Raw genomic sequence first — 14,791 nt, 5'->3', positions numbered from 1 at the left:
TACACTGGGGGCGTTTCTTAAATTAAATTCAGAAACCTATGTGAGATGCCAATTCCTCCCCCGCATTCAACCCATTCGGTTGTTTAGTCATTAAGTCGATGATGTATCGGGACTCAAGCCTTCTAAGTCCATGTAGCCTGTCTCCTCCTCTCGGATTCTCCGGTATGTAATCAATACCAAAGTATTGCAAATGATGTCTGCTGCTGGAATGTTTTTCCTGGAAATGTCTCGCAACAGGATAGGATTGATCGTTTTTGTCAATCGCCCTCATGTGTTCCAGAATCCGTAATTTCAGGGGTTTGATCGTACTCCCAATATACATCAGTCCACACGGACACTTGAGGCAATACACCGCATAGGGGGTCCCACAGGTAAGGTACTTATTGATTGTTTTCACTATGCCTGTGTTGGGGATCTCATAGGTTTTCACTCTCCTGCTGTATGCACAGGCTTTGCAATGATGACACGGATGAAAGCCTTTTAGATCTGCCAGTGTGTTAGGTTTTTTCTCAATTCTCTTCAAATGGCTTTGGACCAACATGTCCTTGAGAGACCTTGATTTCTTAAAGGTTACTAATGGGTGATCTGGAATATCATCCTTAATGCAACTGTCGGTTTTCAATATATGCCAATTCTTTTTTAGCATCTTTTTCAAATGGTTAGCTTCCGCCGAATAGGGAGTTACCAGCCGGAATTTCCCCTCTTCATTGTCAGCCTTAGTTGGACTACAACACTTATCAGTTAGTAAATTAGATCTCTGTAATGCATTCACCTTATGCAATGCATTTTGTAGTGTGGACATCGCGTAACCTCTTTTCTAGAAACGGCTGATACAGGCTGAAGCCGCAAGTTGAAAATCTGAGTCCCTGGAACTATTCCGTTTGAGCCTTAGTAGCTCTCCGTAGGGAATACTCTGGATCAGTGCTGTTGGATGGTTGCTTGTGGCATATAGTACCGAGTTTCCCCGCTGTGCTTTTGCGGAAAAGGGCTGTTTCTATCTCATTATCAACTATAAATACCTTCAAGTCCAGATATTCCACACTGACATTACTTATTGTTCCACTAAAATGCAGATTCAACTCATTCATATTGAGGACGTCAATATAGGCCTTGGCAGTATGTTCCGATCCCTGCCAAATTATAAACAAGTCGTCTATATAACGACACCACTTGATTACACTGCCTTTCTCACCATCCACCTCCAGCGACCTGGGCACCTGCTCCTCCCACCAGCCTACGAATAAATTCGCATAGCTGGGGGCAAAGCAGGTACCCATCGCCGTACCAGATGTTTGTCTGTAATAGACGTCCTCGAACAAAAAAATATTATGTTCCAGACAAAATTCCACAAAACTTACTATCATCTGATTGTGTTCCAAAAATCGCAGTTGTCTTTTCTTAAGGTAGTGCTCCACTGCCTTGATGCCTTTAGTATGACTGATGCAAGTATACAAGCTAGTTATGTCTAATACTAGCATTGTATAGCTCGAATCCCATTTCGTTTGTTCAATTTTGGACAAGAAGTCTTTTGTATCCTTTATGTGGGAATTCAGCTGTTGAACCAACGGATTAAGGAAGTGATCAACAAAATTAGATAAATGTTCAGTTAAACTGTTTTGAGATGAAATAATAGGTCTGCCCGGGGGATTGATGCAGTTTTTGTGGATTTTAGGAATGTGATAGAATGTTGGGACAGTTGGATTATAGCTTCGTAGGAATAAATATTCCTCTTTACCTAGCATGTCTCTGCAATACCAGGAATAGATCAGTTCGTCATATTGTTGTATGCTTTTTGCATAAAGTTCTTTCGAAGACAGCTCATAGTTTGTTGTGTTTTCCAGTTGTTTCTTTGCCTCTTTACAATAATTTTCCCTGGTTTGCAGGACAACGTTCCCGCCTTTATCTGAAGGCTTTATTATCACACTTGTATCGTGCATCAATCCCAAAATCGCTTTCCTTTCTTCCTGATTTATATTGTCACTTCCTCTTTTTTTGTTACTCTTTGCAGAAACGGCAGGAACTTGGAGCTGGATATATATATATATATATATATATATATATATATATATATATATATATTCACTGAAAAAAACATAGGTTTGAGGCACGTTATAGTTAGGAATTAGCATTTAAAAAACCTTAGAAATTCACTGAAAAAACCATAGGTTTCAGGGGCGTTATAGTTAGCTGGTCATGTCACTCGTATAAAACCATTGAAATTCCCCCTTTATAGTTAGTTCAGCTAACTATAACTCGCGCGTCCGCAATGCACTGCTGATGACGTCACATATTACATAACTCATGACATGGTCAGTGACATCACTCATGACATCACTCATGACATCTCAAATGACATCACTGATGAATGTGTGTTTTTCTTAAAATTAAATATGTTTTATATATGTATATCTCAAGGTTGATGGAAGAATAAATGGGTATATAAGTGTCTAAATGTATGATTTTATTTTTGTAAAATTGATTGTATAACACACTGATCAAGTGTATCTTAGTAAATACATGGGTTAGTGAGTAATGTTTAAATATGTAAATATCTGTATCAGTCGCTCACTTTGTGTATAAGTCACTGCATAGGTTGGTGAGAAGCTACACGAGTGTCTATATGGGTTATTACTTGGTTTTTCGAGTATTAGTATGAGTGTCTGAGTGTCTGTATGGTTCAGTGGGGGGTATTACGTAGTGCATAGATGCATGAATGAGTGAGTCACTGTTTGTATGTGTTGAAGACAGTATGTGTGCAGAACTGTATGGGTGGATGAGTGTGTGTATGGGTGTGTTTGTGAGTGAATGAATGTCTCAATTGTGTCTTTATAAGTAACTACATATATTTTAAACTAGTATATGTGAGTATTGGTGTATATAAGTGAGTATATGTGAGAGTGAGATTGGAAGTGTTCCTGTATGAATAAGTATGGGTTTCTATAAGTGATTGTTTAAAAGAGTAAGTATGTGTAAGTTTCTATAGAAGTAATAATAATAATAATATGAAACTTATAATGCGCTCGGCTTACCCAGGGGCATCCCGGCGCAACAGACCAAAACGAGAGACTCAGCTAATCACTACCAGGGAAACAAGTGAGTCTTAAGCAGCTTCCTAAATGGTAGGATCTGGGGTTCTGAGCGAATCTTAAGGGGCAGAGAGTTCCAAAGAGAGGCCACCTGCACAGAGAAACGCCTACCCCCAGACCGGGCTCTTCTTACTCTCGCTGACTGCAAAAGGTGTTTTTGATCAGAGCGCAACAGACGTGGGGGTTTGTAAGGACGGGCCATATTGGCAAGAATGGGAGGACCTTTACCATATAAGATTTTGTGAGCTGTACAAAGGGCTTTAAATTTCACCCGCTCCTTCACGGGGAGCCAGTGGAGCGCTTTAAGGGCCGGAGCAGCAGACTGCCTTCTGGGAACATCCATAAGGACTCTCGCAGCTGCATTTTGCACCTGTTGGAGGGTTTTAAAGGTAGCTTCAGGGGCACCGAGAAACAACGCATTCCCATAATCGAGCCTAGATAGAATTAGGCCGCGTATCAACAGCTTCCTTGCTGGACCGGGAAGCAGAGGTAACACCTTTCGGGCTGATCTCAGCAGACCAAAGCAAACCCCTGCGGTCTTCTTAGCATGAGTCCTGAAGGACAGATCATCTTCCAACCATATTCCCAAGGATTTGATCTCCTTCTTGGGGGATGGTGGGTCACCAAGAGACCGGGGCCAACAGCTCGCAATGATGGAGGGACTGGAGTTGCCCAGGAGCATCAGCTCGGTTTTACCTCCATTGAGCTTTAGAGCGGAGATGGACATCCAGCGATAAACATTGGCGAGGCAGTCATGTAATACCTCAGGGTGTGCCGCCAACTGCGTGAGGCCCACCACCAGCTGAGTATCATCAGCATAGCTGATGATCTTCACCCCTGAAGGGGCGACCACTCTTTCAAGTGGAGTCATATATGTATTAAATAAGGTAGGGCTCAGCGATGAGCCCTGCGGGACTCCACATTGAAGAGGGATTAGGGCAGATTGCAGTAAGTGTGGTGGTGTGTGTATAACTGTGTATATGCAAGTAAATGGATGTTTGATTCTTTATTAGCATGAGTGACTATGTGTGTGAGTAACTCTATGAATGAGTGGCAGTGTGTAACAGGATGTATAGGTGTATGAGTACATATGTATGAGTGACTGTATAGGACTGTTGGTGAATGAGCGGATGTGTATGTAGATCTTGGAATTACTGAATAGGTTGTTGTAACTGGTATTGGTATGCCATTGTTTTGAAAATTTTACTTTCTATTTTTGAATGTGTGTATCTGAGGTTATATTAGGGTGAGAGGAGGTCTGTCACTCTCACGAGGATGTTGTCACCAGTGATGTCATTTGAGATGTCATCAGTGATGTCATGAGTGATGTCACGGACCATGTCATGAGTGATGTAATATGTGACGTCATCAGCAGTGCATTGTGGGCGCGCGGGTTATAGTTAGCTGAGCTAACTATAACAAAGGAATTTCCATGGATTTGTACGAGTGAAATGTCCAGCTAACTATAATGCCCCAGAAACGTATGTTTTTTTCAGTGAATTTTTAAGGTTTTTTTAAATGTTAATTCCTAACTATAACGTGCCTGAAACAGCCGCGGCCCGTGGAGAGAGTTCGGTGGGGCAGGGAGCCGGTGCGGGGCAGGGGCAGGGTGAACAGTGGTAAACAACGGAATATGGATATTTGCAGGTAAGTAAACAATTTAATAAGTAAAACGAATTTCGTAGCGCACGCTGCATCGCATTTTGCGATGCATGGTGAGCTACGAAACTTTTGCAATGTTTGCACGTGTTGCATGTACAAATGCTGTTTATCACATTAAAGCCAGGCCTGTTACTTTTGCCAGTACAGATAAAACATAAATAGTAAACAGGATTCCATTCTCTATATAATGCCTACAGACAAAAAACAATAGAATTTGAGAGTATGATATTGAATGATATTGGTTTTAAATGCTTTTTTTTATATATATTTACGAATCGGGCTATGTATCAGTATATTTAGTTTTTAATGTTTCTTCAATAGTTTTATGGACAATATTTATATTGATATTTTTGTTTTCGATATTTTTGTGTTGATATTGTGTTTTTTATGACATTTTGATTGTACATATTTTTTATTTGATGTTACTTCATTTTGAATAGAGTGTTAAAAACCCAATATTTTTGTAGTCAATGTTTTTGCAATTATATTTTAATTGCTTGACACTTTTGTTGTTGATGTCTTGATTTGCAACTAGAATTTCACCTTGAATGGAAAATGGTTACCCGCAGCTCTATAGTTACACCTCTCAGGTGTTTACATTCCTGTCAGGGATGTTCAACGTAGGCTCTGAAGAGCCAGATCCAGATCAGATTTTAATTTTATACGAAGATGATATAGATAATCTATATTAAAATGAATTCCATGTACATTTATCTTATGTGGATATCCTTACAAATCTACAAGGAATCTGGCTCTCTTGAATTTACAGTGGATGTCCCTAGAGTATTTTATCTCATCTCTCTCAGTCCGCTCACCTTTTCCAGATTGTACAGCTGTATGGCAGTGTTGCTCTCTTGATAAGATTTCTAATGCAGCAGCCCACCCTCTCTGTATTCCTCTTGTGAACTGTCAATAATCTGTCTTTATGCCCTTCGAGATCTGACTTTCAGGACTGAATACAAAATGCACGGACGACTCAACTTACATTTCTGTGCTGGTTATTCTTCTTTAAATGATACCACTGACATTTCCTGCGACCCTGTCACACTGTTTTAGAACTATGAGGTCAATGGACAGAATACCCCTGAAGTCCCTCACCAGTGTGTAGTGAGATCTTCTCAATAATTGAATTACATCCAGGAGAGTAAATTGGAGAATAATATATATATTCAATGTATTCTCATTAAAAGACCCACGACTGATCATGCAAGAAACCAGCCTTCAAATGACCACTACATTTCACAGATTACCTGATGTCACATAGAATATTAGTGGTCAAACACCTAATTACAACATCATCAGATTAGATAGAGACAGAGCTGATAAGTCCGGGGGAGGTATAGCCTGCATACATCGTATGAGTATTTCAGTAAATAGAACCATTTCCCCTTCTTTCCAGTCTTGCGAATACATGTGCCTCAACATCACTAGCAATGGCAAACCTGCCTGTTCTCTGCACATCATTTATCACCCACCAGGCGAAAACCTCACCTTCATTGAACACTTCATGGACATGGTATCGTCAAACATGGGGCGACAAAATACCCAAATATTCCTAGGAGACTTCAATCTCCACTGGGACGATCCTAATGATACAGCAGTAAACAGTCTCAAGAATTTCCTTATTGACCTGGACTTAACGCAATTCTGCCACATCCCTACACACGACAAAGGCGCTATTCTGGACTTACTAATCTCTAAAATGGAATCAGTGTGGAAAAGAGATCTGAAAAAACTTAACCCCAACACCCTGCCCTCTTCCTGCTCCAATCTACTGCTGCCTCCCGTAGTATCCTCCAAAGTTCACGATCTCACCAACCACTACCTATCGACCATGAAATCGATAATAGAAGAGGTAGCTCCTCTGCAACTAAAGAGTGTCTTTGAAAGACTCAAAACCTTGGTTCAATGATACACTCAACGAAGACAGGCGTTCGCTCAGAACATCGGAACGGGCTTGGAGATCTATACCATCCGCCAACCACCTCAAGATACTCAGGACAAAAAGAAACGCATATTTCCGAAAGATCAAACGCACCAAAGCTGACTTTTTCAGCCTTCAACTTGACCAGGCAAGAAATCGGCCCAAAAAACTATTTGAACTGATCAAAACTCAAACCAAGGAGGCATCTCATCGTCCTCAAGATCTAGAAGGCCGGCAGCCAAGTTGTGAAGAATTCTCCACCTTCTTCACCTTGAAGACGGACTCCATCAAGAAAGACCTCCAAAAGGATCTATCCTTATTCGCAAGACCCGATACACAAATCACTCCTGCTCCCCAAACCGCCACATGCCAACCTCTATCAAAGGCCAACCCAAAAAATAATGCAGTCTGGTCATCATTTACCTCCTACTCCGAAGAGGCCATAGGCAAAATACTCAGGGCACTGAAGCCAGCTAACCACCTTTCTGACCCGCTTCGGGCAAGCGCAAAACAAGTTTTCACGCCACTGCTTCTACCCCTCTGGTCTAAGATCATTAACAGTTCACTTCAACAAGGATGTATTCCAGATACGCTCAAAGTAGGCCAGGTTTCACCCATTCTAAAGAAGCCCACTGCAGATCCTACTGACCTTACCAACTATCGACCTATCTCCAATATCCCTACCTTAGCCAAGCTGTTGGAAAAATGCGTGCACCTACAGCTTACGAAACATATTGAGCACTTTAATCTTCTCAACAAACACCAATCAGGCTTCCGTGCAGGCCATAGCACAGAATCTGCCATGACACATATCATTGACGACACGCTGCAAATACTCTACCAAAATAGATCCTGTCTTCTCATCCTACTGGACCTCTCCTCGGCCTTTGATATGGTTAAACATGAGAACTTGTTAGACCTCCTAAAATGCAGAATGGGTCTGTCTGGGTCAGTCCTTGCTTGGTTCACCTCATTTCTCTAAAATCGGACACAACAATTCATAGTCAATAACACCCTGTCCAAACCCGTCCCAGTATCTTTAGGTGTCCCGCAAGGATCCGCACTATCCCCAACACTGTTTAATCTCTTCCTAGAACCTCTCACTGAAATCCTACAAGCCTCTAACGTGCAATATCATATGTACGCAGATGATACACAACTATACCTCAAGATACACTCCCTACAGGACGTCAAACTTCTTAATACAGCGCTTAAGAACACCCAAGCTTGGTTGGCAGAGAACCATCTCAAACTGAATGCCCTAAAGACTGAATTCCTTTTAATAGCTCCTCCGGCCCAAATCCCCAAAATGCAAGGTTGGATCAAACAAATCACAGCGTTTAACGTCCAACCTACCATCGTAGACTCTGCGAAATCACTAGGAATCACTCTAGACAGTAACCTCAACATGCAAAAACATATCAGCAATGCTACTAAAGGAGCCAATTTCCAGATAAACACATTGAGAAAACTGAAACCCTTCCTTCCTCACAATGACTTCAAACAGGCAGTACAAGCGCAGGTTATCCCTAGAGTTGAATACGGATGTGTTTCTCTCTGTGGCCTTCCCAAAACATCAACAGCACCACTCAGAGCATCAATCAACACAGCAGCAAGACTCATAACCGGATCTAAACGGACCTCCCACATCTCCCCGGACCTTCAATCCCTGTATTGGCTACCACTGGAGGCGAGAATCCAGCTGAAAATTGCCTACATGACACACAGAGCCTTGCATCACAAGTCACCAAACTATCTGGCACAGAAATTGACGATCTCGGGTGGGTCCAGATCCTCAAGAAGTGCGGCAAAACTACTTCTGAAACCACAAAAATTCCATAAGAAAAAAACTTATAACAGATCCTTCTCTGGGATGGCACCCAGAATTTTGAACGCCTTACCCCCAGAAACCAGACTCAACCCTTCCACTACCTTGTTTAAAAAGGAAGTTAAAGCCATCCTCATGGCCAAGTTCACATGACTATAATCTACTGAAACCCGATGGCGAAACACTCATGCGCCCCCACCCCCAAGACAATTTCGTTTTTGATGCTACACCTATTTATGCTTTTCATACTATATGCTTTGTGCACATGTCTTGATTTGCTTTTATTTTCGATATTAGTAACATTTACTGTTTGTACAGCGCTCTGATATCCGTGAGGATCTTGTTCGCGCTCTATAAAACTTTCTAAATAAAATAAATAAATAAATAAAATAAATAAAAAATATAATGGAAGTAACATTACCAACTTACCACACATCCCCTTTTTCATAGGTGAATTAACAATAGCTAAAATGTAAGAGTAAAATAAACATATCAATAAATATAACAATAGCAATAATTATACATGCAATAAATGTAAAGGAAAAAAAAGAAAATAACAATAATAATAAAAATTAATTCATGACATAATCACGAAAACGGAGTGGTAAAGATCTGACCCTTCCACTAACGTTCATTCTACTTATTCCACTCATCCCATCTCCTTCTCATTTATGGGAAACTAAAGGATTAGACACATGTGGAGAAGAAATTATATTTGAATCTCCATCCCCAGATGATGAAGGAGTTGAAGTATGAGCAGAAACAGAAGAACGAACCAATGAATCAGGTGCAGTAAGATTGTCATAAACACCAAACCAGTCTGAATCAGTGTTGTCATTTACACTAGTTATTACTAAAGACAGTGGTCCCTAGACAGTTACGGAGTTCGAGCAAATAATGAACATAAGCGAAATAGTCGATATGTTCTTTGTCCAGCCGGACAGAGTTTTAATCAAACAAGTGCATTGAAGTAAAATCAGGTACAGTTGCAAGTGGGACACAGCCTGTATCCAATTTACATACAAAAGCACACGACAGAAAATTGTTAGGGAAAGTTTCGCAGGCGAGGAAAGAGCGGGAGTTTCTGCATATCATACAGTTTAGGCAGATTTAGATCATATTAGATTACTATTGTACAACATAATCCACATTGTTTCTGATACATATGGTACATTGGGTGTCGACGACGTTTCGATCCCTTAGGGCAAGGAGTCATGGGATCATCATCAGGACTTATTAATAAAACAAGCCTGCATGGGGGTAGTACACGACATATGGTACAATCATATCTGGGAGTGGCGGCGTACAAGACGCGATGGTATGAATTCCAGCAGGGTGGTGTTCCTACACGAGAGGAATACCGGGGTAGTTTGGGAATGGAATGCGCCGGAGTCCACAGGGAAAATTACCAAGAAGTCGTTTGGGTGCCAAAGATTGGTAAAACGGTGCGTGATTGGTAACTGTGACCAACACAGGAGACGACCATCACTGATTCCCCCACCGGAGCTGTGCCATTCGAAACGAGCACCGCCTCGGTCGTCTCCCGTGGGTCCAGTGGGTCAATTCCAGTGCGATGAAAATTGACAAATATATTAAAAAATACCTGGTACAAACATCAATAAATATATTATACATTGCATTATTGTTTAAAAAAAATACAAAAGAAATAGATTTAAGGCACATACAATTCTACAAGGTACAAGCTAGAAAAGGCTCTTTCTAAAAAACCAAAAAAAAGCTGTAAAGACATACAGGAAATAGTATTTCATTTCTCCGGGATAGAGGTACAATAAAATCAACATTATACATGAGCAGCTTATATCGGGTGTCAATATACAGTAAAATCAGCCCCCACACACTGTTTCTTTGTTATAATTGGGAGTCCCTCCAACTTTTAAGTGGGGCCCAGATATTCAACCCCTTTTCCCGTGTTTTCCTGCCCTTATGTTCATATAGGGAAGATTCGATATTATGTATCCCCAAAAGTCTGGCCATCCACATCTGAAAGGAGGGTGCTACAGTATCCTCACCCGCACAGCGGATATTAGCGCTGTTACGGGTGGGAAACAAACATTGCCGCCATCACTGCCAAAATTAGGCTACGCCCACTATTAGGAGGCCACGTCCCCTGCTGGAACCACCCCACGCCTATAAAATATGTGCATTGCTAGGAAGGCGCGCCTAAGGCAAGCCCGTCTGCGCTCGTCCGCGCCGAGACCGGGCCTAGGGCCATGCCCCCTGATCAAAACCGTATACAGAGCAGAAGATATGTCTATGCCAGCCAGGAAATTCTAGAACTAAGATCTCAAGCTAGATGTAGCTTGATTGATCTACATAAGGAAGGTAAGACTTGTCCAACATGCTCACTAACATTCGCCTTTTCACAGATCAGAGATCTTAGCATAAACTATAACAAACCTTGTAGAAAAACATATATGAAAGCTGGTCTCTTAAATGTTAGATCCATGGTCAAGCATAATGTTCAGACAGCTGAACTTATTGAAAGCCAACATTTGGACCTACTGTTCGTAACTGAAACATGGGCAGACGAAGTTTCGGACACAGATCTGACTCTAGCAATTCCAGAAGGCTTCTCCATTTATAGAGCAGACAGAAAAATAAAACGAGGAGGAGGTTTAGCAATCTTAGCGAAGGAGGGACTACAGATTAAAAGCTCAGATAAAGGAAGCAGCCCAGACAGTGAAACATTATCTTTTCAAATAAAAATCACCAATAATTATACATTTAATGGTATTTTAATCTATAGACCACCAAATGCTAAAACACCTCTAATTGAACTATTAAGTCCTTCTTTGGAATCCAGTGTGACACACGGTGATTATACAATTCTAGGAGATTTTAATGTACACCTAGAAAAAACATCAGACCCTAAGGTAAAGTCATTTTTGGATGAAATGGCAAACTTTGATTTAGAACAGAAAGTATACACCGATACGCACTGCGCCGGCCACACTCTGGATGGTATTTTTACATCATGTCAGAAGTTAAATATAATTGACACGCTCTTGATTCCATGGTCAGACCACAAGATGGTCTCTTTTCAACTAGAAAATACGCAAGATAGGGGAAGACCGGTCAAAGCCAAAAAAAACCACATATCATGAATGGTCTAAAATCCAGCCCCAAAAACTCATAGATACCTTGATTTCATCGTACCCTACTTTAGACGAAGACAGCAACAAAGCTTGCAAACAAGTTAATATATGGTTGGAGAACGCAGTTCAACTAACCGTTCCAATTAAACAAATCACTGTCAAAAGAAAAATACCCTCACAGCCATGGTTCTCAGAAGCTTTGAAGGAAAAGAAACAAGAATGTAGAAGAGCAGAAAAGAAATGGAGAGCTAACTATGAGGTACAGCAAAGATTAGAATACAAAACAATACTTGCGAGCTATAAAAAATTAATAACATCAGAGAAAAGTAGATATTTTGTCCAAAAAATCAATGAATCAAAAAACTCTAGCAAAACTCTTTTCTCCACTGTAAAAAAACTCTCAAAAATAGAAAATAATATGATGGAAGAAATATCACCTGAGTTTTGTAATACCTTGGGTAACTTCTTTATAAATAAAGTCTCGTCAGTCTATGACTCCTTTAAAAAATATACATCAGATAAAATTAGTCAAACAGATAAAGTCATGGCTCAAACAAACAATTTAGAAGAACAACTAGTCCAACCTACAATGTTCCAATTCATTATTCCAACAAAAGACCAAATTCAAAAGGAATTGCTCAACACTAACTCAGGCAGTCCAATAGATCCATGTCCACCCAAGATAATGCACATTTGTTCAGAACAAGCGAGCAATTTATTGGCAGGATTATTTGGCCAAATAATTAATACCAACACCTTTCCGGATGATTGGAAAAAAATCTCTATTAGACCACTATTAAAAAAATCCAATCTGGATAGAGACGAACAAAGCAGTTACAGACCCATAGCCAGAATTCCTTTCGTTGCCAAAATATTGGAAAAACTCCTGAATAAACAACTATCCCGCTATCTGATTGACGGCAACTGGCTGGATGACTCTCAGTTTGGCTTCCGCGAAGCACACGGAACGGAAACTGCTTTAATTACAGCAGTAGAAGAACTCCGAAAAGTGATGGACAACGGAGCGAAGGCCGCCTTGATATTACTTGACTTATCGGCGGCCTTCGACACGGTCAGTCATGAAATTCTTTTACAACGATTAAAAACTGCAGAAATACATGACTCAACGTGCACTCTCATTAAATCCTATCTTGCCAACAGAACTTTCACAGTAGAAGTAGGAGAATCAAAATCTAAAGCTTTTTCCCTACTATGCGGAGTTCCACAGGGATCATCATTAAGTCCTACCCTTTTTAACCTATATGTCACCCCACTTGCAGAAATAATAAGAAACTGTGGTTTTACCCCAATATCATACGCTGATGACACTCAGATTGTAGTGACCATCAACAAAGACATAGATGAAATAGCAGAAAAATTCCAACACTGTATGTTACAGGTTAGCCGATGGATGGAAAGGAATTGTCTGAAGCTCAATGGAGACAAGAGTGAAGTGATGATAATAGGGGGTGACACAAACATCTGGTCCCCCGCATGGTGGCCTAAGGACATGGGCAGATGTCCTGGGTCATCAGAAAAAGTGAAGAATCTGGGCTTCATAATTGATATGAATTTATCATTTGAAGCTCAAGCCAACAAACTGTCATCTTCACTCTGGTACATCTTGAAAATGATAAAAAAAACTATTTCCATATATACCACAAGACTCTCGTAAAACGGTAGTCACAGCACTAGCACTAGCAAGACTGGATTATGGAAATGGTCTATATGCCGGAGCCAGGAAAAAGATTATAGACAAACTACAACGCCTACAAAATACAGCGGCTAGACTGGTCCTAGATGTACCAAGGTTTGAACCAATCAGACATAGACTGAACATTTTACATTGGCTGCCAATTGAAAAAAGGGTGACATTTAAATCACTCTGTCTAACCTACAAGGCACTGCAGGGAAAAGGTTCAAAATTCCTAAAGGACCACTTGAAACAGTATGAACCCATGAGACCTTTGAGATCGGGAAAGATGAAATTAATTGCTGTTCCCAGATTTAAAAGAGCTAACTGGGGAGGGAGAAGTTTACTGATACACGCAGCACGTACATTTAACGAACTACCCTTGAATATAAAAACCTGTCCATCTCTAGAAACCTTTAGAAAAGAAGTAAAAACATGGCTTTTTTCCGAATAAACATCAGACACTGCCATAGAGCTGGAAAAGGATTTATCTTAGCGCCAAGACGCCCATGGGCAATCGCTGCGCTCTATAAATTTACAAATCAAATCCTTCCAGCCCGCTGAAATCCGAAGGACTACAACAGATATAAAAACAAGAGATTCGTCCTCCTTTTTCAACCCCAGGTTCCTATCGATTCCTATTATCATTACGGTAGGGGATAGGTTGTCTTAGAACCTAGCAGCCCCTCCCAAAACTTCTCGATTTCCCCTCGAATTGTGTTCAATTACTCACATTGATGAAACATATGCAATAGGTTAGCAGGCCCTTCTAGACACCAAGGGCATCTATCATCCTCCCTTTTACCCCAGTCATACAATTTGGCAGGTGTGAAGTATAGGTTAAAAAGTGTTTTGAATTGTTGTTCTCTCAGATTCGAGAAGCGGAAAAGTTTCTGATCTAATTGCAGGGCATTATCCACATCAACATCCGGATCCCCCAGTTTCGTTGCCCAGGAGACTTAAAATTTTTCCAGATCATCTTGATCCCTGTCATTAGGGCACTATATACCATTTTGATCTTAGTGCCTCCTTTTAGTAGGTAATCCATCATATTAATTTTGTCTCCGTGGTCTCATGGCCATTAACGTTTTGAAAATCTGAATTCTCAAGCCTCATCAGGGTATCCCCTACAAAGATATCTCCTAATGTTCTGATTCCTTGCTGCTCCCAGAGCTTCCACATTCTATCATTACTAAATTGTGGGAAAATACTAGATTTCCAAAGTGGTAAGTGACAATTGATTTTCGGAATTGCAATGATCTTTGCACTAGCATCCAGACCCTCCAAGCACTATCTAAAACCTTATACCGCATTTTCTTGTAATACCGTCGATCCGTTTTCCGTAATAGCAGTCCCAAGGCTTCTCTGCCGAATAACAACTCGTATATAGAGGGGGGATTTTGGTTACCAAACGGGGTATCAGCCAGATTCGTGGCTGGGTCGAATAATATTGCCATCTGGGTTAGCAAACATGCCCACTGA

At 40.7% G+C, this 14,791-nt stretch overlaps 1 long non-coding RNA gene across 2 annotated transcripts in view; it reads right to left on the bottom strand.

Moving 5' to 3' along the window:
* The window catches only part of LOC144772007 (uncharacterized), a 514,879-nt gene that overhangs the window by 152,237 nt on the left and 347,851 nt on the right, over window positions 1-14,791 (bottom strand). For both annotated transcript variants that reach the window (XR_013599591.1, XR_013599592.1), the window contains one exon: window positions 8,930-8,965. This is a non-coding gene — a long non-coding RNA (uncharacterized LOC144772007). The remainder of the gene's footprint in view (window positions 1-8,929; window positions 8,966-14,791) is intronic.

This window comes from Lissotriton helveticus, chromosome 8 (assembly GCF_964261635.1).
Source record: "Lissotriton helveticus chromosome 8, aLisHel1.1, whole genome shotgun sequence".
In the NCBI taxonomy this organism is placed as follows: domain Eukaryota; kingdom Metazoa; phylum Chordata; class Amphibia; order Caudata; family Salamandridae; genus Lissotriton; species Lissotriton helveticus.
This window is presented reverse-complemented; position numbering and strand designations above follow the sequence as displayed.